The sequence below is a fragment of the Odocoileus virginianus genome, unplaced genomic scaffold (genome assembly GCF_023699985.2).
Source record: "Odocoileus virginianus isolate 20LAN1187 ecotype Illinois unplaced genomic scaffold, Ovbor_1.2 Unplaced_Scaffold_1, whole genome shotgun sequence".
NCBI classification, from domain to species: domain Eukaryota; kingdom Metazoa; phylum Chordata; class Mammalia; order Artiodactyla; family Cervidae; genus Odocoileus; species Odocoileus virginianus.
In genome coordinates, this window is record NW_027224263.1 from 8,600,798 (window position 1) to 8,624,145 (window position 23,348).

The 23,348-nt window shown below is 38.7% G+C and overlaps 1 pseudogene; it reads right to left on the reverse strand.

Annotated features, from left to right (window-relative positions):
• Positions 1–21,620: 21,620 nt before the first annotated feature.
• LOC110145318 (proteasome subunit beta type-4 pseudogene) lies at positions 21,621–22,462 on the reverse strand (annotated as a pseudogene).
• Positions 22,463–23,348: the final 886 nt, after the last annotated feature.

Consider the following 23,348-nt stretch of genomic DNA (forward strand, 5'->3'; position numbering starts at 1 on the left):
GAGATTAAGAAGAGGTGGCAAGAATACAAAGAACTATACAAAAAAGGTCTTAATGACTCAGATAACCACAACGGTGTGGTCACTCACCTAGAGCCAGACATCCTGGAGTATGACATCAGGTGAGCCTTAGGGAGCATTACTATGAACAAAGTTAGTGGAGATGACAGAATTAACAGCTGAGTTATTTCGAATCCTAAAAGATGATGCTTTGAAAGTTCTGCACTCAATATGCCAGCAAATTTGGAAAACTCAGCAGTGGCCACAGGACTGGAAAAGGTCAGTTTTCATTCTAATCTCAAAGAAAGACAATGCCAATGAATGGTCAAACCACCACTCAACTGTACTCACTTCACATGCTTGCAAAGTAATGCTCAAAATTCTCCAAGAGATGGGAGTACTGGACCACCTTATCTGTTTCCTGAGAAACCTGTATATGGGTCAAGAAGCAACAGTTAGAACTGAACATGGGACAACTGATTGTTTCAAAATTAAGAAAGGAATAGGACAAGACTGTATATTGTCACCCTGCTTATTTAACTTATATGCAGAGTACATCATGCTAAATGCCAGGCTGGATGAATCACAAGCTGGAATCAAGATTGCCAGGAGAAATATCAACAACCTCAGATATGCAGATGATACCACTCTAATGGCAGAAAGTGAAGAGGAACTAAAGAGCCTCTTGATGAGGGTGAAAGAGGAGAGTGAAAAACCTGGCTTGAAACTCAACATTAAAAAAACTAAGATCATGGCATCTAGTCCCATCACTTCATGGCAAATAGAAGGAGAAAAAGTGGAAGCAGTGACAGATTTCATTTTCTTGGGCTCCAAAATTCACTGTGGACAGTGACTGCAGCCATGAAATTAAGATGCTTGCTCCTTGGAAGGAAAGCTATGACAAACCTAGACAGTGTATTAAAAAGCAGAGACATCACTTTGCTGACAAAGTATCCATATAGTCAAAGCTATGGTTTTTCCAGTAGTCATGTACAGATGTGAGAGTTGGACCATAAAGAAGGCTGAGCTGAAGAATTGATGCTTTTGAATTGTGGTGCTGGAGAAGACTCTTGAGAGTCCCTTGGACTGCAAGGAGATCAAACCAGTCAATCCTAAAGGAAATCAACCCTGAATATTCATTGGAAGGACTGATGCTAAAGCTGAAGCTCCAGTACTTTGGCCACCTGATGCAAAGAGCTGACTCATTGGAAAAGACCCTGATGCTGGGAAAGATTGAAGGCAAAAGGAGAAGAGGGCAGCAGAGGATGAGATGGTTAGATAGCATCACCAACTCAATGGACATGAATTTGAGCAAACTCTGGGAGATAGTGGAAGACAGAGGAGCCTGGCATGCTACAGTTCATGGGGTCACAAAATGCTGGATGCTGCTTAGTGACTGAACAGCAACAACAAATGTTATTTCTATGCTTAACTTCAGAAACTGTAAGAACTGTTTTCTACAGTGCCTGAACCATTTTACATTCCCACTAGCAACGTACCAAAGTCAATTTCTCCACATCCTAGCCAACACTTATTGTTTTTTTTTTGTATGTGTGTCCTTCACATGAAGAAGAAATAAAATACATGGGGTATAAAATTAATATATAGTAGCCATCATAATCAGTGTGAACTGACATCTCACTGTATTTTGATTTGCATTTCCCTCATGATTAGATGTTGAACATCTTTTCATGTGCTTGTTGGAAATTTGCATATTTTCTTTAAAGAAGTTATCTATTCAGATCCCATGCCCAAATTTTCATTGGGTTGTTTTCTTTTTAGTTGTTGAATTATAGGAGATGTATATATAATCTGGACGCTAGGCTCTAGTAGATCTGTGACTTGTAAATATTTTTTTCTGTTCCATTGATTGCCTTTTTACTATCTTGATACTGTTCTTTGATGCAGAAAAGTTTAATTTTGGTGAAGTCCATTTTCTTGTTTTTTCTTTTGCTGATTGTGCTTCTGGGGTCATATCTAAGAAATCATTGCCAAGTCCAAGGTTACAAAGTTTTACCACTCTGCTTTTCTTCTAAAAGCTGTATAGTTCTAGTTCTTATACTTAGTTTTTGATCCATTTAGAGTTAATTTTAGATCTCATGTGACATAGGGGTATAACTTCTGTCTTTCACATGTGGATCTAGTTGTCCCATATTTATATGTTTGATGTTATAAAGGGATCCTTAAAGAAAGAATGTGCTCAGTAATATTCACTGTAGTATTCTTCATAGTAGTGAAAAAAATAGAAACACCAAACATGTTCAACAATAGATCAGTAAAATCAATTGAGATTTATGATTTATGATGTAATATTATGTAGAAAAATAGTACTGTGTATGTGTATTTATTGTAGTAAAAAGTTGTTCATAAAATATCATTAAGTGAAAATTTTTATTAAAATTCAGTAACTGCATACATGGGCTTCTCTGCTGGCTCAGTGGTAAAGAATCTGCCTGCCAATGCAGGAGACTCTGGTTCAATCCCTGCAATTGGGAAGAGTCCCAAGAGAAGGAAATGGCAAACCAGGCCAGGCCAGTATTTTTGCCTGGAAAATCCCATGGATAGAGTAGCTTGGCAGGCTATGGCCCATGGGGTCACAAACTGTATATATATATATTTGTAAATGCATTGAAAAAATTTTATGAGATGTACACCAAAGAGCTAACTGTGGCTATCTCAGATTCCCTGGAGAAGGAAAAAGCTACCCACTCCAGTATTCTGGTCTGGAGAATTCCATGGACTGTATAGTCAGACACAACTGAGCGACTTTCACTTTCACTTCTGGAAGTATTTATTTATTTTCTTATTTTTGTTCAGATTTACTTTCTAAATTTTTTATAGAATGAAAAATTATTGCTTTTGCAATTTTTCATAAAGCTTTGTCTTATCAGTAATGAGTAGTCTCCATTTTCTAAAAGGTCAGAAATGATTGTTCTTGTCTGTCTAAGCCTCCAGTACCAACCTGTTCTAGCCTGCATTAGCTGACTTTCCTGTCCTTGGTATCTTGCCTATCTGAGCTCTAATTTCCTTCTGATACCTCTCATTAAAGCAATCTATACTTTCAAGTCAAGTCATTCTACTGTGCAGCTCTTGTCTATTGGATTTATCCACTGTAGAAAAGGTGTGAGTGTGGGACATGACTGTCACAGTTCATCTCCCAGCCTAGATTAGCCCTCATGTCTATTTTAAGTCTGTAGTTTAGTTGGTCAGATTAGCCTTTATTCTGAGCACACCTTCAAAAACTGTAATTGTGACTACAAACTAGTGGAGGTGCTGCAGAAATTTGCATATGCTGAGGGGAGAACAGAAACTGAGGAATCAGTGACCCTTCAAGATCTTTGTTTCTGGTTAAGACCCATGTATGGGATCCAACATATGTAGTAGTACCAGTTGCTCTCTAACCTAGAAAATTTCTTTTCTCGTTTTTATGAGTGCTGATTTTCACATTTTATTGCTGGATTTGCTTACCCCTAAATAGTTCTGCTCAAATCTTTGAATATATCATGCTGATCTGCAACCAACAGTTAGATATTTTTCTCCTTCTTTGTATTTAATGGATTCCAGGAGGCCTGATCTCTTGCCAATGTTTTCTTTGTGATTTCATCCAATGACTATCAGGCAGACAAAGTCAATTTTTCAGAATCAATTTCTTTCTCTTTCTCGCACCCTCCCTTCCTTCCCCTACCCCCGTTCTCTCTCAAAAAGCTTTTATCAATAGCATGGGCTTAGAAATTGAACATACTATGTAATTTTTCTTTATTAGAAGAGATCTATTTCTCTGAAATGATATATCTGCTATTTGAATTCATTGTTGAGATTAAATTCAATCAAAATAATCATCAGTTTGTATCTATTCAGCCTCTTTTCCATTTTTTTTTTCCTTCTGGATTGCCCCAGAGTTCTTCTTCCTGTTATTCACATCTGTTAGAATCTTAGTGACAACGTTACTAATTCCTTTTCAGCTTAAACTCTCTTGAGCCAGTGTCCAGTTAAATCACTTGGAGTAAGCAAGATCATCTTTGACATCTGATTCTAACTGAACTCCAACTTTGTGTACAGCTTAAACTCTTCATTCAAAGGGCTTCATACTCCCAGAAATCCACAAACTTCAGGGAGTTTTAGGTTAAGAATCATTTTTCAGTGTTTTCTCTCCTATGCCTGTTTGACAAACACAGACATAATATCTGTGTTCCTTGGACATTTCCCCCTGAAACCTGTATTTCTTTTTTCCCTTAGAAAATAGTCTAATTCTTTTTTGTTGAGTTCCAGTGTGTTTGGTACATGTGGGTTCTAATAACTCACAAATAGGAAGTCTGACTCTCCTGTTTGAGAAATAAGATACTTTGTCATTGTTGTTGTTGCTATTTAGTCACTCAGTGGTGTCCAAATCTTTATGACCCATGGATTGTAGCCTGCCAGGCTCCTCCGTCCATGAGATTTCCCAGGCAAGAATATACTGGAGTGGGTTGCCATTTCCTCCTCCAGGGTATCTTCCCAACCCAAGAATGCGTATCCTGCATTGGCAGGTGGATTTTTTTACTGCTGAGCCACCAGTGAAGCCCTATATGCCTGTGAAAAAAACACGCAGGGCATTTCTCCATTAGCTTTATTAGATTTAAAAGGAGAACTATCTTTTTTTCTATGGCCTGAGTCCTATAGACTTAGTGGAGCTATCTTGCCAGTATAGTTACACTGTATAATTCAGGTAAAAGTGTGATGCCATGATGAGATCCTGACTAGAGAGAATCTTACACGTGACACTCTTTCAGTCATCATCATAAAAGATCACACCCTCCTTCTTGAAACAATGTTCCCTTGATTTCTGTGACATCACCTTCTTTCAGCTTTCTTCCTTTTATCTGGCTATTCCACTGGCATCTCTGTTGGTTACTCCATTTTTCACCAAACTTTAAATGTTGGAGTTCCTCAGGGTGTGGCCCTTTCTCCTTAGTTGATTTCATTCATTTGCAGGATTTCAATTATATACCCGTGACACCTCCCTAGATTTTCATACTGAACCTGAAACCTGTCTACCATAGGTATCTGATAGGTACCAAAAATACATCAGGACAAAAGGTATACTGAAGATTTATATTACCTTCCCCAAATTTCTGTTCTTCCTTTGGTATTTGGCATTTCAGTTAAAGACACCACTTTAAAGACCCAATTACTCAACTCAAAAAACCAGGAGTCAACTTCAAACTCACCGTCTTTCTTCGCCAACAGTTAATCATTATGTCCTTATTGAGTCTACCTCTGACATCTCCCTCAAATCTGTCCACTTCTCTCCATCTACATTGCTAGGACTCTATGACAAGCCAACAGGTATCACTGGCCCTAGGTCTAGCCTTGCCCAGCCCTCTGATCCATTTTGCACAATGTCTACCTAGTGACCTTTTAAAAACATTAAAGAGATTGTATCATTTTTTTTATTTATTTTTTTTCTTTTTTTCCCCCCCATTTATTTTTATTAGTTGGAGGCTAATTACTTTACAATATTGTAGTGGTTTTTGTCATACATTGACATGAATCAGCCATGGATTCCCTGTCCCGATCCCCCCTCCCACCTCCCTCTCCACCCAATTCCTCTGGTTCTTCCCAGTGCGCCAGGCCCAAGCACTTGTCTCATGCATCCAGCCTGGGCTGGTGATCTGTTTCACCCTGTTGGTGGGGATGTATCATTCTTGAACAAGAAAACCGCTCAGTGATTTCCTGTGACTCTTAGGATAAAGCCCAAGAGCCCTCACTCACTCTCCTTGAGCTATTCTGGCCTTCTTTTACATTCTCCAACATGCCAAGTACCTTATCAAGTCAGATCCTTGGCACATGCTGTTCTATTTGGAATATCCTTCAACATCCTCTCCCTCTGCTTCTAGTTTAATCGTCAAATGAATTAGTGAAAGAATGCATTCTACTAGAACTGATACTATGCAAACTATGAATGGTGGTAGCTAGGAAATTCTTTGGTTCACGTAATGGCAAACACATCAAACAGAAAAACATAGAAGCACTATAGGAAGTTCTTCCTGTTAGGCCTGCCTTAGTATGAATTAATATAATCAAACTTGGTTTGTTTTTCTTGTTGATATCTTCTATACAAAAAAATGAATAACTTTAAGAAGATGTTTCTGCAGCATCCACACTGTTATAGCAAAAACATTGCATGGAAAATGGAAATTTTACTCTCATCATGCAGATGTAAATCTAGATTTTTGACTGAATGTTTCCATTTTTATCTAAATATTTGTGGTTGTCTATATACATTATCTGCTTTATTAAACTATCCACTTATTTTTAGGAATATATGGTACTTAAATTATCAAACTAGATTCCTGTGGATCTAAGCCATCTGTGTGGCCAAAGATGAAATAATTATTTAAGTAATAACATCTGGTAGATAAGATTTTCCAAAATTATATTTAGTAGCAAGATAGGACATCAGAAAAGGTTAACAGTGAGATTATATTGGAGTTACATGGTTATATTGGAGTTACATGGTTAGTGGCTCAATAATTTTCTTTTTCTTATATTATTTACATTTTATACATGAATTTAAAAAGATAAATCATTTTCTCTTTGTGTTTAACTATATATATCTTTGTTCAGTAATACAGAAAGGATATTGCCAATAGGAAATGTTAGAACAATGCCCCATCTTAGTCCAATTTTATCCCTAGATTGCTCAGAGTTTAAAATAAATAAGAGGCTGATTGTCCTAGGCATGTAACCGGATACTGTTCAAGGCCTGTCTCCTACTGTAACAGGTGTGCTTTCAATGGTCTTTTATTGCTCTTTTTATCCCCTTCTTGTTCTGTTGTCCCCTAGAGTCAACAGCTGTGACTACTGTTTGGTCTCTATAGCACCCAGATTCACTTCTCCCTTCATTTTTCAGCAATCTCATTTTCCTAATGTCTTCATTTTACTGATATTGATTATGCTGCAGGGTGTACTGCAGTGGCTATTAGACTCTGAAGCTCTATTTAATCTAGTTTTAATGCAGGTAATTCCATAAATTTGTGTAGATTATACAGAAGCTAACCCTTTCTGGACATAGCTAGAAACCCTCTGGCTCCCTATACCACATGCTCTAAAGTCCCATGGCCTCTTCACTGGGAATGACCCAGGACCCCAAAGTAAAGCCTGCCCCAGGTCAGACATACATTCTCCTCCCAAACATTCATCTCTTACTTGTTCAAAAACTGATTATTGAAAACTACTAGACTACCATGTGTAAAATAGACAGCTAGTGGGAAGCTGCTGTATAGCACAGGAAGCTCAGCTCAGGGCTCTGTGATGACCTAGAAGGGTGGGATGGGCAGGGAGGGAGGCTCAAGAGGGAGAGAATATATATATATATATACACTTATGGCTGATTTGTGTTGTTGTACAGCAGAAACCAACACAACATTGTAAATCAGTTATCCTCCAATTAAAAATAAATTAAAAAACTACTTTGTGCAAGGTATTGTACTAGGAAATGGAGATATAGAGATAATGAAGATGCAGTGCCTGCTTAAGACTGGCAAGTCTTATGCTCTGTTGCAGGAAAGCCTCCTAGGAACTTGTTTGGAAAACAATGATTTTCGAGGAGTGCACTAACCAATTCTGTCTCCAGGCTGGGTTTCTAGCCTGCTATTCAAATCTACAGATACTAGACTTGAGCTATATCATCTAACTGGATTTTCAGCCTCCAGCAGCCAGGCTCACTTTGTGGCCAGCTCCCACAATCCTAATTGACGTTAACCAATTCCTTAATCTACCTTGTTGTTACTGTTTCTCCTGAGAAATAGGGATTTTGTACAATTCAGGGGTTTCAATATACTGACAGAGTCCTTAGTTCGTCTAAAGTGTAAAATCAAAGAGAAATTATGTCAACAACCAAGGACCTCTCAGTTCAGTCCTGAATGGTTTTTTTTCCTCTAAGTGCCAACCAAAGTTTTAGATGTCTTCTTGACCTGATAGTGTTTACTGGTGTCACTAAATGTGTACATGTATATAGACAGATTTTTACCACCCCCTATCTTTTTCCATTTCAAAAATCAGGACATAAGGTTAGAATATACTTATACATGTATTTAATGTTGAAATTTAAATGTAAGCACAATGAAATATGAAAACTGTATACCCCCTCAAAAAAGACTTGAGTCTTATGGTAGAGACAAACACAATTGCAGAAAAATACTTTGAAATATGATAAATAAGGGTGAAGGAGAACTATGGGATCACAAAATAAATACTTTTAGTGTCAGAAAAGCTTCATAGAAGAAGTAATATCTAAGTGGGGATGTAAAAACTCTGTAGGAATTAATCTCACTAGAGAACAGCTATCTCAGGTAGAGAGGGCAGTGTTTGTTTATAAAGGCACAAAACCTTACAATAGCATGACTTTCTGGTTGTATTTATCACTAACTCTTCATGACTACAACTTATGATCCACAGGTAAGATAAGAATAGTGAAAGAAGTGTGAGGATGAAAACAGGACAAATTAACTACACTCAGAAGTATCATAGGATCTATCATTTGGAGCAATAAGATCCATAAAATGTTGTAAGTAGAGGCATGATATAATCAGAATATAGTCTTAGATGGGTCACTCTTGTGGCAGTATGGAAATATAGATAGGAAAGAATAAAGACTTAATGCTGTTGCCATGATCCAAATGAGATATAATGATAAACTGAGCTAAAGCATTGTAGTGGGAATGTAGAAAAGAGGACATGTTGAAGAGATATTTAGAAAGTTGAATTGCTAGTACATATAATCACAGAGTTATGATACAATATGGGAAGTGCTATAATAATAGTAAATACAAAATACTATGTAAAAGAGAAAGCTGTATCTTTTGTCTGGAAGGGCTGGCAGAGACTCTAATGAAGGTGAGCTTTGGTTACCCCAGGCACAGGAAATACCATGTGCTAGGACACAAATAAGGAATGGAAGTAATTGTGTGTTCAAGTGAGTAGCTTTGTGTGTATGTGTTTCAGCAACACTTTTCCCCAACTAAATCTTTCTCTAAATCTTAATATTTAAAATAGAAGTGATGAACAAATTCTTCAGGAAGTTTATATATTTTGGCAAAAAATCCCACTGTTTGCAGGACTCTGGAGCACCCTACCCTGTGCGTTCCAATGGAACCCAGTTGAAAACGTGCTAGGGTAGAACTTTATCTACTCAAGTCCAAAGCACTGAGCTAGGCCTAGAAGTAGATTGTTAGACCACTCAAAAAGAAATTACATGAGATGCCTCTGATAGGTCGGTTGTCCCCTGAATCTCAGCTGTGTGCCATATATTACCTAAAGCGCTTAGTGTCCTGTGCTGTGTTGTGCTTAGTCGCTCAGTTGGGTCCAACTCTTTGTGACCCCATGGACTGTAGCCCACAGGCTCCTCTCTCCATGGGGATTCTCCAGGCAAGAGTACTGGAGTGGGTTACCATGCCCTCCTCCAGTGGATCTTCCCAACCCAGGGATTGAACCTAGGTCTCCCACATTGCAGGCTGATTCTTTACCAACTGAGCTACCAGGGAAGCCCACTTAAAGCACTTCAAAGAGATTTATTTAACTTCTGTAAAGGAGAATCAGCAAAACCAGGTAAATGGGTAACTTTGTGATTCTCATCCTCCCTTTTCTGTACTGAGTTACTTTGTCTAAAGAGTCAGTGGCATTTCTGCAACCCTCTCCCACCTCTGTACCATCATCTACACTTGAGTCTGAATAGAAGTGAATGAATCCCTTGTCCCAATGACATGAACAATGCATGCACGTTGAGTTCTAGATTGAGTATGTGGTAGTGGTGGTGGTTTAGTTGCTTTAGTCATGTCTGACTCTGTGCGACCCCATGGACTGTAGCCTGCCAGGTTCCTCTGTCCATGGGATTCTCCAGGCAAGAATACTGGAGTGGGTTGCCATACCCTCTTCCAGGGGATCTTCCTGACCCAGGGACCAAACCTGTGTCTTCTTATGTCTCCTGCATTGGCAGGCGGGTTCTTTACCACTAGTGCCACCTGGGAAACTAGATTGAGTATATGACTTTTTTAAAAATCGTATTATAAAAAATTTTTTTTTAATCATATTATAGTGCCTTGATGGAGTCACTAGGGATATTGCCTTCCTCCTTCCTCCAATCTCCTGCTTTTCACATTATTCTGCCCTGTGGGTCAATATTGTTCCAACTGGGTACCCATTCTCCTAGGATACATGAAGACTTTAAAGAGTTACATAGGCAGGTTTTGTTTGTGTCTGTTTTTAACCAATTTCCGGATTTTTTGTTTCCATGGGTACTCTTTCCTGAGCTTGATCTGTGTGAGAATAAACCTGATGGTCAAATCACAGCAGGATCCTCTATGACCCACATCCCAGAATTTCAGAAATAAAAGCAAAAATAAACAAATGGGACCTAATGAAACTTAAAAGCTTTTGCACAACAAAGGAAACTATAAGCAAGGTGAAAAGACAGCCCCTCAGATTGGGAGAAAATAATAGCAAACGAAGCAACAGACAAAGGATTAATCTCAAAAATATACAAGCAACTCCTGCAGCTCAACTCCAAAAAATTAAATGACCCAATCAAAAAATGGGCCAAAGAACTCAACAGACATTTCTCCAAGGAAGACATACAGATGGCTAACAAACACATGAAAAGATGCTCAACATCACTCATTATCAGAGAAATGCAAATCAAAACCACAATGAGGTACCATTATACGCCAGTCAGGATGGCTGCTATCCAAAAGTCTACAAGCAATAAATGCTGGAGAGGGTGTGGAGAAAAGGGAACCCTCTTACACTGTTGGTGGGAATGCAAATTAGTACAGCCACTATGGAAAACAGTGTGGAGATTTCTTAAAAAGCTGGAAATAGAACTGCCATATGACCCAGCAATCCCACTTCTGGGCATATACACCAAGGAAACCAGATCTGAAAGAGACACGTGCACCCCAATGTTCATTGCAGCACTGTTTATAATAGCCAGGACATGGAAGCAACCCAGATGCCCATCAGCAGACGAATGGATGAGGAAGCTGTGGTACATATACACCATGGAATATTACTCAGCCATTAAAAAGAATTCATTTGAATCAGTTCTAATGAGATGGATGAAACTGGAGCCCATTATACAGAGCGAAGTAAGCCAGAAAGATAAAGACCATTACAGTATACTAACACATATATATGGACTTTAGAAAGATGGTAACGATAACCCTATATCCAAAACAGAAAAAGAGACTCAGATGTATAGAACAGACTTGTGGACTCTGAGAGAAGGCGAGGGTGGGATGTTTCAAGAGAACAGCATTGAAACATGTATATTATCTAGGGTGAAACAGATCACCAGCCCAGGTTGGATGCATGAGACAAGTGCTCGGGCCTGGTGCACTGGGAAGACCCAGAGGGATCGGGTGGAGAGGGAGGTGGGAGGGGGGACTGGGATGGGGAATACATGTAAATACATGGCTAATTCATTTCAATGTATGACAAAAACTACTGTAATGATGTAAAGTAATTAGCCTCCCCAAAAAAATAAATAAATAAATAAATAAATAGGCCTTAGCTGCAAAAAAAAAAAACAAAAACTTGAGGGGTAACATATGAAAGTAAAGTATGACATGAAAATATCACTTTTATGGAGAGAAAAACCAAATAGAGCAACAGGGGTTGTTTAAAAAGAAAAAAAAAAAACCTGTTGGTCTTACTTTCCCACCTGCCCTTCTCCCACTTTACAAAAGAAAAGCATGTCTCTAACTCAGGTCAAAGCTCACCTTGGTGTGTGGTCCCAAGGTATAAATACCTCCTGGACATCAAAGAGACCATTGGAAATATTGGTGTTGATATTGAGAAAATATATTACTTTAATGATGTGATAACAAATCCTTTTGTAAACCAAGCACAGCTGGCCCTTTCTATCCACAGATGTGAAACCTGTAGGCTATGGAGGGCTGATTGTAGTTTTTTAATGACTTACCTTAAAAAAAAATCAGAGGAGAGCCCTACCATGTTGTCATTTGATGAGTCATTATATATAATTTTGATAGATCATCATTATGTAATTTTTTGAGATAGTATTCAGAATATGTTCAATAATGATACTGTTTTAACTAAACTATGTTCATCTCCTGGCCACTTATATAAACAAGATTTCTCAACACTTAAATGTATTGAAAATGCTGAACTTGGTGTCATTCTAACAATAAGTAACATTCATCCACAGAGAAAGGAACTACTTCTTAAAAAAAAAATCCCCTTCCATCATATTAAGAGGTGTATTGCCAATAATAGTCTATTTATGTTTATTAATTATAAAGTTATACATATATTTGTATTTTAATCATGTACTGATTATAATGAAAATAATCCCAAAGCTCAGAGCTTTATAGTCACAGGAAACAAGCATTTTTTACAATGTAAGTTTATGTTTGTTTCTATGGCAGAGATTAGGCTGCAATGATCAAAGACTTTCACAAAAAAATACATTACATTAGGATATAATTTTGTGGCATGACTAGAATGAAATTAAGAGTTCAAGAGAAAAAGGTAAAACATTTGACTATTTAAAAGGAGTTAATTTGTCTTTTTAAAAATTCTATTGGAGTACAGTTTATTTACAATGTTATATTAGTTTCAGACATACAACATAGTGATTCAGTTATACATATACAGGCCCTGGAAACATTTACAAGCAGCTGCTATGAATGTTGGCTGCTGAGGGCTCACAGTTGCCTCCCTTCTCTGGAGAACTGCTGTGCGCTGATAGGAGATGCTCACTAAGAAGGTTATACTCCAGTCTGGAAGGCGCAGATATCCAGATTAACTGATAAGAGCTTCAAAAGGCTGGTCACCAGGGAACAATACCACTGTGTGGTTCATGCCACCAATCAATCAGTATGGGGCTGTCCTTCCCAGCTCTAAAACCAAGCACACTCATCTCCTCCTTGTTGATCTATTCTATCCAGCATCTTTCCCCTCAAACAAACCAGTTTCAAATATACTGAAATGTGTTCAGTAAATACTCCCTCCTGACACCAGCCCCTTAGAATCTCATATAATAACTGGTATTAGAGATTGTATTCTCTAACTGGTATCTTAGAGAATCCTCTAGCAACCTTAACCTATCACCATCTGATTTGACTTTCCTGCCTAGATTCAAATGGCCTGAACTCAGGGAACCCAGAGCATAGAGGAGAAGTAATTGCTTGTGAAGCATTCATTCATGTCTTCATTCATTAAAAATACATTTTGAGTACTCAGTATGTCCGGGACTGTTCTAGGCTCTCAGGATAGGTATATCAGTGAACAAAAGATCCTTGCTCTCATGGAGCTTACATTCTAGCATAGGGAAACAAGACAATAAACATAGTAAAGAAGAAAATTAAATATTGGAAGGAAATAACTGCTGTAGAAAAAGAAAAACATTAAAAAAAGAAAAAGAAAAGATAGAGCAAGGACAGAGGTGGGAGAAGGAGGCTGTGGTACTAAATTAAAAGAGTCATCATATTAAATTAATGCAAAATAATATCTTCATTCACAGCATTTTTACCAGGCTTAGCTTTTGAGGTTTTGAAATTTTTAAAAAATTTTTTAAACACTTCATGCATTGATTTATTTGAACAGCTTTATTGAGATATATTACACATATTGTAGAAGGCACCCATTAAGTGTACATTCTTTTAAAAGAATATACATGTAGATATATATATATGTGTAATCATCACTACAGTCAATTTTTGTTTGTTTGTTTTTGGCATCCAACAGCATGTGGGATCTTAGTTCCCCAACCAGGGATCAAACCTGTGTCCCCTGCATTGGAAGGGTGAGTCTTAACCACTGGACCATCAGGGAAAAACTAGCCTCCTCCTAAATTAATATTATACTAATAGACATAGGACCTATTTGAATTTGAGCAAACTCCAGGAGATGTGAAGGACAGGGAAGCCTGGCGTGCTACAGTCCATGGGGTCGCAAATGAGTCAGACACGACTGAGCAACTGAACAACAACAATAAGGCATGGGACACTGATGCTAGGCCCCAAATCCCACATTCAGAAGCTTTCCATTTCCTCAACAGATTTTCATATCCTCTCCCTGATTATTGTGGATTGCAAAAGCACAAAACATTTTATATTTGTCATTATTTTCTCTTTGTCATCCACAATTGTTTCTATCACAGAAGGAATTACCCCATTAAATACTAGTCGTTTCTCACCAATTTAAATTTTTTATTCTCTACTTTTATTTTTGTCATGACTATACTAATCTTGTGACATAACACTGTCTACATTTCTACTCATGATGACACAGGAGTAGAGTTGCCAGTTTTAGCAAATACATTTAAATTTAAGTGGGAATTTCAGAGAAACAACAGTTTTTCTCTGTAAGTATGTCCTGTGCTATATGTGGGACATAGTTATACTTTGTATTTATATTATATATAAATATATAATAGAATAGTTATATTATATTTATATTAAAATTATTTGTTGTTTATATGAAATTCAAATTTAAATGGGCATCTTATGTTTTATCTGGCAATCCCATGCATGATTCAATTAACTTCATCAAGGTTGATTGACTATTAATATCTACAATGCAATGTTATTCTATATAAAGCACTTATTCTCAAATTATAATCCTAAAATGAGCAGCATCAGCATTACCTGGAAACTTGTTATGAATGCAAATTCCTGGGTTCACCTCAGGCAAAACATGAATCAGAAACTCTGGGCTTCGGGCCCAGAAATGTGTTTTAGCAAGTCCATCAGGTAATTCTGGTGTATACTAAAATTTGAAAACAACTGATATAATCATTTATGTGAAGAATCTTTTTTAAAAAATGATACAAATAAACTTATTTATAAAACAGAAACACAGGGATTCACAGACATAGAGAAGGAATTTATGGTTACTGGGGGGAAGGGGTGGCATAAATTGGAATATTGGGATTGACATACATACACTACTATATGTAAAATAGATAAGGAACTAAAAATAAGATAACTAATACAGCGCAGGGATCTCTACTCAATACTTGGTAATGGCCTATACGGGAAAAGAAGCCAAAAAAAAGGAGATATATGTATATGTATATGTATATGCATAACTGATTCACTTTGCTATACACCTGACACTAACACAACATTGTAAATCAACTATACTTTAATATAAAATAAATTATTTTAATTTAAAATAAAATTTAAAGAAAACACCTGACATATACAGTTCTGTTAGCGTCCTGCCCAGATCTCACTGGTGCACCCACCAGGCAGCTGCTGAAATCCCACAGTTGTCCCCCTTTCTTAGGGGAATTGTCCTCAGCTGTCAAAGCTGACTCTCCCAGGCAGCTGTGCCCCAGGTTGGGGGTGGCACATCACTTCTTTTTCTATTTTTAATTGGAGGGTAACTGCTTTACAATGTTGTATTGGTTTCTTCCATACAGCAATATGAATCAACCATAGGTATACATACATCCCCTGAACTTCTGAATCCCACCAGGTGTTCCCTGGTGGCTCAGACAGTAAAGAGTCTGCCTGCAATGCGGGAGACCTGGATTCGATCCCTGGGTCGGGAAGATCCCCTGGAGAAGGAAATGGCAACCCACTCCAGTATTCTTGCCTGGAAAATCCCATGGATGGAGGAGCCTGGCAGGCTACACTCCATGGGGTTGCAAAGAGTCGGACACAACTGAGCAACTTCACTTAAATGCTTTCCGCCATACAACAATATGAGTCTCTCTCTATATATATATACATATATATATATATCCCCTGGCCCATAACTTCTGAACCACTGATAGAGGTGTGAAAGGCTGACTTCTTGACAAAAATGGGAGAACTCTGCAGTGTGGTTTATGCTCCAGAATCCTAATCCCATGGATCAGATCAAGGCTTGGCTTTAATCTGAGACCACATCTTTTCCCAGTTCTTTTCCCTTTTATCCTGCTTCTCTGATTCATTGACAGGTGTTTCCTAAAGAGCATTCTCTCGACACATTATTCATAACCGAATCCCTGCTTCTGCAGAATCTGTCACAAGATGAATGGAGTTGATAATGTTCATAAAATACTGCAACATTAGGCGTAAACACAGCACATTCAGTGAGTAGACTAAATATCTGTGTATTAGTCACTCAGCCGTGTCTGACTCTTTGTGACTCCATGGACTGTAGCCTACCAGGCTCCTCTGTCCATGGAATTCTTCAGGCAAGAATACTGGAGTGGGTCACCATTCCCTTATCCACATGTAACCACGGATACTCTTTGAAGACAAGGAAAAACCGCTGCAATATATTTTTTTCCATTTATTTTTACTAGTTGGAGGCTAATTACTTTACAATATTGTAGTGCAATATTTTAAGCATCAGGTTTAAAGAGTGAGCATTTAGATAGTAAGAAGGAAAGAAGAGGAGAGAATTAAAAATAATTGATGGGGGAAAAGGGAAAGAAGAGGATGAATCTTACACATTAAAAAACAACACTGGCAATATTAAAATATGCTTGCATATAAATCAGGTAACAACTCAACTCAATTACCAAAAATAGAGCTCCTTGAAAACTGATGCCATATCCTCAGCACTTTGCATGAGACCTGGCTCACAGTAGATGCTTCATAAATGTCTGCGAATGGTGAGTGTCCACGGTGATACCAAGATTTTTAGGTTGGAAATATAGATGAACAACATCAAGAAAAACAGAAAGCTAGGAAGATGATTTTATTTTTAAATAAAGGATTTGAGGTGACCCAAATTTGAGAAACTCAAATGAAGATAACTATAGATAGGTGTGGCCAAAAAAAAGTTTAAAGATCAGGGCCAAACATGTATATTGGAGAGTGAGTTTCTATGACTACAATGTCGCTCTTCATAATTTGGCATCATGTCTAGGCATCTGATCACAGTTTTAAAAATACAAAAAGAAAATTGTTAAACATAAGCATCCAGCTACTCTTTTTTTTTTAATCATCTTTTAGAAATTTTTCTTAAAGGAAACTTTTTGGTCAAAGACTTAAAATTTAACAAAAGATGCTTCTGTGTAGCAAGTGATTGTGGAAGAAAGTTATTCTCACTAGGTAGCAACGTTAAGATTAGAACCAGCAAGATAAGATGCCATTGGTATTTAACTTTTCCCTTGGGAGAATTTTGTATTTCAATTAGCCTGTGGGTTTTCACATATTTTTTGATAACTTTGGTTCCCCAAAGAGATTTGAACTGATACTTTATGAACTAGCTACTCCTGAATCTTTGCACAGAAAAATAAGGTCTTGATTCAGTGCTTGAAATGAGGCTGAGTTAAAAAACAGACATTTCCTATAAAAGTCCCTGTTTCTTCTCTGAGACCTTGAAGGCATGTTACTTTGATATTATGTACCAATTACATTATGTATTGAGGATGTGATGATTCATCCCTCCTAAGAACCATCTGTATTGTCTATGTATGTCTATGTATTTTATTTTAAGAAAAGCAAATTCATGTATGTTGAAGAAAATGTAGGCAATGTGGATGTGGCTCATGAGAGATAAAATATAAATGTGCAGACAACCTAGAATTTAAGATGACTCTGAATCAAGTGTAAACCATAAGAGAAAGGGCTGAAGTAACAAGAACAGACTAGAACAAAAGTAAGACAGAGAACCTGGGTGATTGAGTCAAGAATAGCTCATGGAACCTGACTAGGTCAAGTGTCCAAGCTAAGGTTTTATTCAGGGGATCTGAAGGAGAGCAGTCCAACTAGGCTGTCAGGGCAATTGTTATTTTGCTGTTTTATCATTGATCTAAAATCTTAGGCTTGTGGATAAAGTCCAGTCAGAAAGACCTATTTTTCTGTAGTTACCATGGGATTAATAAGTGTTCAAGTTGGCATAAAGGTGAAAGAGGTTGAAACTAAGAAGACAAATGTAGGCTTGGCTCCAGTCTTACCTAGGCAATTGTCATTTGTTTTCCTGGGTGTGGTTTGGAACCTGAAGCTGTTCACAGTGTGAATGTTCATACATCCTTCATGGTGGGGCATAAATGTCAATTCTGAGGAGAGTTCTGACACCCAAAAAGAAAAATTCTTCATTCTCTGAGCAACAGTGATGAGCGACTGGTGATAAAAATGGCAAATGTTCTGTTACTTGAATAGTCCTGACATTTTTGGCCAAATAAAGCATGTTAAAAGAAAAGTCTCAGACACCTTTCTAGTGAACATCTCTAACTCTCTACTCTTTAAAACTGTTAAAGATTTTTAACTTCTGTGAAAGACATTGAAAAGAGAATGGTTAAAATAAATTTGTTTTTCAAAGAACGATTTCTGGAAGTAATCAGGAGTGCATCCTAAAGAGGCAATTGTCCATCCTTTCTTGCATCAGCTGCTAGTAGCAAACAATGCATCATTTGGTATCACTGGTACTTTTCCCCCCACATTTTTAGATTCCATTTTTAATGATATATTTTTCTTATTTGCATTTCTTTTTAAAATGTGTGATTTTCTTTTATAGTTGATGGGCGTTGTACCAGACATTTTATTTCATGTATTAGGCTAAGTTGATAAATAATGAAGAAACTAAAAAAATACAGTGGCTGAAACAATATAGAAATTGTTTTTCTCCTTTGTAACAGTCTGGAGGCAGGTAGCTCTGCTCCACAAGGTCATCCAAGTCCTTGGGGTTCTTCTATCTTTGCTTTCCTTGTTCACATGATCAACACTCACTCAATTCTCATGAGAAAAGGAATAAGGATGTGAAGGGCAAGCAGTTTCCTTTTAAGAATGTGACCTGGAGGCTGCACTTGCCACTCACACGTCATTGGCCAGGCGGTGGCATGGCCAAACTTAGCCGCAAAGCAGATTGGAATATGAGGTCTTTGACTGAGTCAAAACTTAGGTAGTTCTGTTACTAAGAGAAAGAAGGAAAGGATGAATATTGAGGGACAAATAGCAATCACAGACATCACACATGTTATGGATTCAACAATGTATGACAAAAACCACTGCAATGTTGTAAAGTAATTAGCCTCCAACTAATAAAAATAAATGGAAAAAAAACCAAAGTAAATAGCTACATCTTTCTAGTTTGAATTTCACTTTTTTATTTTTTTATGCATCTTAAGAAATCTGAATAGTCTTTGAGAACACTCCAATTGGCTGTCTATCCATCATCATCATCACAAAAGTAATGGCTACCTCTTATTCATTGCTTACAGTGAGATGGGCAATCATTAGTGTGATGTATTAAGGTGGTGTTAAGAGCATTTAACATCACTGACCTGGTGGCTCAGATGGTAAAGAATCTGCCTGCAATGCAGGAGACAGGTTCTATCCCTGGGTTGAGAAGATCCCTGGAGAAGAAATGGCAACCCACTCCACTATTCTCGCCTGGAGAGCTTCATGGACAGAGGAGCCTGGCCGGCTACAGTCCAGGGGGTCACAGAGAGTCAGACATGACTGAGCGATTAACAACCAAGAGAATTTAAGTAGCATTTGAGTATTCTGTGATTCTTCACAAAAATATTGTGGTTTACAGTCATAATTGACCCCCAATTTAAAAATTGTACTGTCTACTTTCTATGCAGTCTCCTTTTCTGTTAAACAATTACTTAATCCAAAAATGTATCAGCATTCCTCCCTAGTGGGTGGCTAAGATCTAAACTAATTCTGAGTACTTCACTTACTGAACCTGGAGTTGGGCAAAAGCTGAAGCTCTAAGACATCTAGTAGGAACCAAAATGAGAAGAAAAGTCACCCAAGAGAAACATATGTGAGGTGAACCAGAATTGACAAAGTGGCAAGATGAAAGAAAAAGTTTTTAACTTTCTTGTATAAGCATGTTTCAGAATATCCACTTTGAAGCAAGACTAGACACATTTGTGCTCTGTTCTCCATGTGGCCTATCCATTCCAGCAACACACTATCAGTAAAAAGCAGTCTGGGTGGCAGACTATCTTCATGTGTCCCCAAGTCTGTGAAGCACCTTAGAGAGTCTATGAAAGCTGGCACTGGTGATAGTGTATAAATTCTCACAATAGTACTATGATGGGAGTATTATCAACTGGCACTTTTAAATGAACCCCAGACAAATAAAGAAGTACAAGTAATTACTATAAATAAGATGGAGGGACAAAAAAGACTGTGTTACTATGGTGTGCAAAAGAATATTTATGATGTATTTGGCAGAACATATGTTTTCATTAGCTTATATTGTGTACTCAAATCCATATTCTAGAGGCTGCATTTAATATTGCCCACTTGTCACATAGGCATGTTTTCTATTAGGAAAACTGTTCATAAGGAGAAGCAGTAGGTACATTAGTTACATTCACAAACTTTAAAGTCCAGAGTACAAATCCTGGTTATCACTTCTAGGTTGTTTGACTCTGGGGAAGTGTCTAAACATATCTGAGCCTCCATCTTCAACACAGTGCACAGGGTTATAGTGAGAGACAAATAAAGTCATGCACGTAAAGAGATTAGCAGAGTGCTTGATACATAGGAAGTACCCCCAATGACAGGTGCTGTGATACAGCTATTATTTCATTCTCATGGAACTAAATGAAAAAATATCTCATTTGTTAAAGTCCCACAAAGAGCACCATGACTTTCAAGTACTATAACACCTGAGAAGGGGCTTCCCTGGTGTTTCAGTGGTAAGAATCCACCTGCCAATGCAGGAGACATGGGTTCTATCCCTGGGTAAGGAAGATCCCTGGAGGAGGAAATGGCAACCCACTCCAGTACCCTTGCCTGGAAAATCTCATGGACAGAGGAGCCTGGTAGGCTGCAGTCCATGGGGTCGCAAAGAGTCAGGCACGACTGAGCAACTAACACTTACACTTAGTGACTAAACAGCAACAAAAACAGTTGAGCAAGCCTGAGAATGACTTCCCTAGTATAGCATAGCCTGTGCCTGAATTCAAGATACTACACCTTAGACGAGAATTGGACTAGAAGTTAACCTTTGGATGAACAAAAGACATGGAGAGACTTCAGGAAGGAAAACCTCAAGAGGAAAGATGGTGCTGAAGGACAAAAACCCACATGCAAAGGTCAGAGGGTTATGAATCACTTAGTCAAAGCTATGGTTTTTCCAGTAGTCATGTATGGATGTGAGAGTTGGACTGTAAAGAAGGCTGAGCACCAAAGAATTGATGCTTTTGAATTGTGGTGTTGGAGAAGACTCTTGAGAGTCCCTTGGACAGCAAGGAGATCAAACCAGTCAATCCTAAAGGAAGTCAACCCTGAATATTCATTGGAAGGACTGATGCTGAAGCTGAAGCTCCAATATTTGGCCACCTGATGTGAAGAGCTGACTCACTGGAAAAGACCTTGATGCAGGGAAAGATTGAAGGTAGGAGAATAAGAGGGTGACAGAAGATGAGATGGTTGGACAGCATCATTGACTCAATGGACATGAGTTTGAGCAAGCTCCGGGAGATGGTGAAGGACTGGGAGGCCTGGCATGCTGCAGTCCATGGAGTCACAAATAGAGACGACTGAGCAACTGAACAACAGCAGCAGCAGCAGAAATTTACACAACATTGTAAATCAACTATAGTTCAATTTTTTTTGTTTTTATTTTTTTTTTCGAAGAATTTATTTATTTTACAAAAGAATAATACCTTTGAACCAGCCAAGTTCAAAGTTATAAGAAGGGTACAACTTCAGTTCTGGATAATGCATCTGTATTTCATTCAAAGCCACTGATCATGTGGGCAATATCCCAGTTGGTCTCCGCAGACAAGGGTCCCTCTATTTCAACACCTTTTTCAGTTACAGTAGCGATTTGAAACCGGTTATAAGAACGGGCATCTCGATAGTATAGCACTCGCATGCAGCGTTCCACTAGTTCTCGGGCCTCCGTCTGGCTCAGCACTGGCTGCTTCTCCAGAACTTCTCGCAGCAGAGGCTGAGCCAGGTATGCACCGTAACCAGTGGCCAGCGAAGGGGCTTCATAGGCTACACCGAGCATGTCCACATAACCCAGGAAGCTCTCTCCATCAGCATAACCTCCAATGACCGTGGTGTTCCACAGGGGGTTCATCTTGGAGCGTCGACTATACATGGCCCTGGTCAGCCATGAATGAATAGCTTTAGGACTATAGCTGTGTCCGTCTCCCAACAGCTCCTCATCAATCACCATTTGCCCGAGAACTTGCTTCAAATACTGGAAATCAGCATAGTCTCCGGAAGCACCCAGCATGGTGCTGTTGTTGACTCGCATAATGCGAGAGATGTTGCGGAAACGAGCCAAGGAGCCGTAGGAGCCCAGCATGTCTGCGGCGATCACCACTCCGCCCTCAAACTTGAGACCCAGGACAGAGGTCCCGGTCACCATGGGGCTGTGGGTGCGCGTAATCGGACCCCCGTAGAGCGCGGACGCCGGGTCCACAGAGGAACCGGGAGTGGGCGGAATGCGGTAAAACTGCCCGGGGGCCGGACCCCCGGCCCAAAGTCCGGACCGCGACTCCAGCAGTGCTTCCATCTTAGTCACGGTAGCACGAGAAGTGAAAGCTCTATAGTCCAATTTTAAAAAGAAAGAAAAAAGTCATAAGTTATGAAGTACAGGATCTTCAGGAAGACTAAATATTACTGCATTGCACTTGAGTTTCCACAATTGCACTAGCTTTGTAGGAAAGGGAGGAATCACAAGTTCATGTTTTCCTGGCTCCATTCCCAAGCACACTCTAGTAACTTCACTCCCTATTCTGTACCCATACATTCCCTTATGTCATCTTTCTGGCCCTTCCCCACTGCCCACCACCAAAAACTACCTGGTAAACCAAGATAATATCTCACAAGTTCTCTGGGAATCAGTACTCATGGCCACTGCATATCTCCCATTTCTCTTCTCTTCTTCTAGGGCTTGCTCTGTGTATATATACTGTCCTGGCCAATGGCCATCAAAAGCAAAACCTCCACTTGGTATCTGCCAAGGGCAAGCCTGGTGACAGGCAGTATCCATTTCCAGGTTGTCAGTACCCAATAGGAAATGTGCTGTCTTCCAACGCTGCATTTTCCCGGGTGCTGCCAAAGCTGCTGATGCTGAGGTTGTTGTCATATTACAACAAGACTTTTTTCCTTTACATTTGCTTTTTTATTGGAGATACTTTGATGTAAGATTCATGCCTGGGTTCAAGGGGGGGCTGGGCCAGATGATATCTGTGACAGACATTTGTGATAGACTCACATAATCTAGACAAGGTCCTAACATGAACCTAACTGCCCTTGAATCAAGTTATGTGACAGTCTTTTTAACTTTGGATGATTTCTTTCCCAGGAGGCTTCTTGATCCTTATGCCTTATCAAACCTCCTATGTGCCTAGCTAGTTGCACCTAACTTTTATAGTAACTGACACTGAAGTTGACAATGGGGTTCTTTATTATGATGGGATG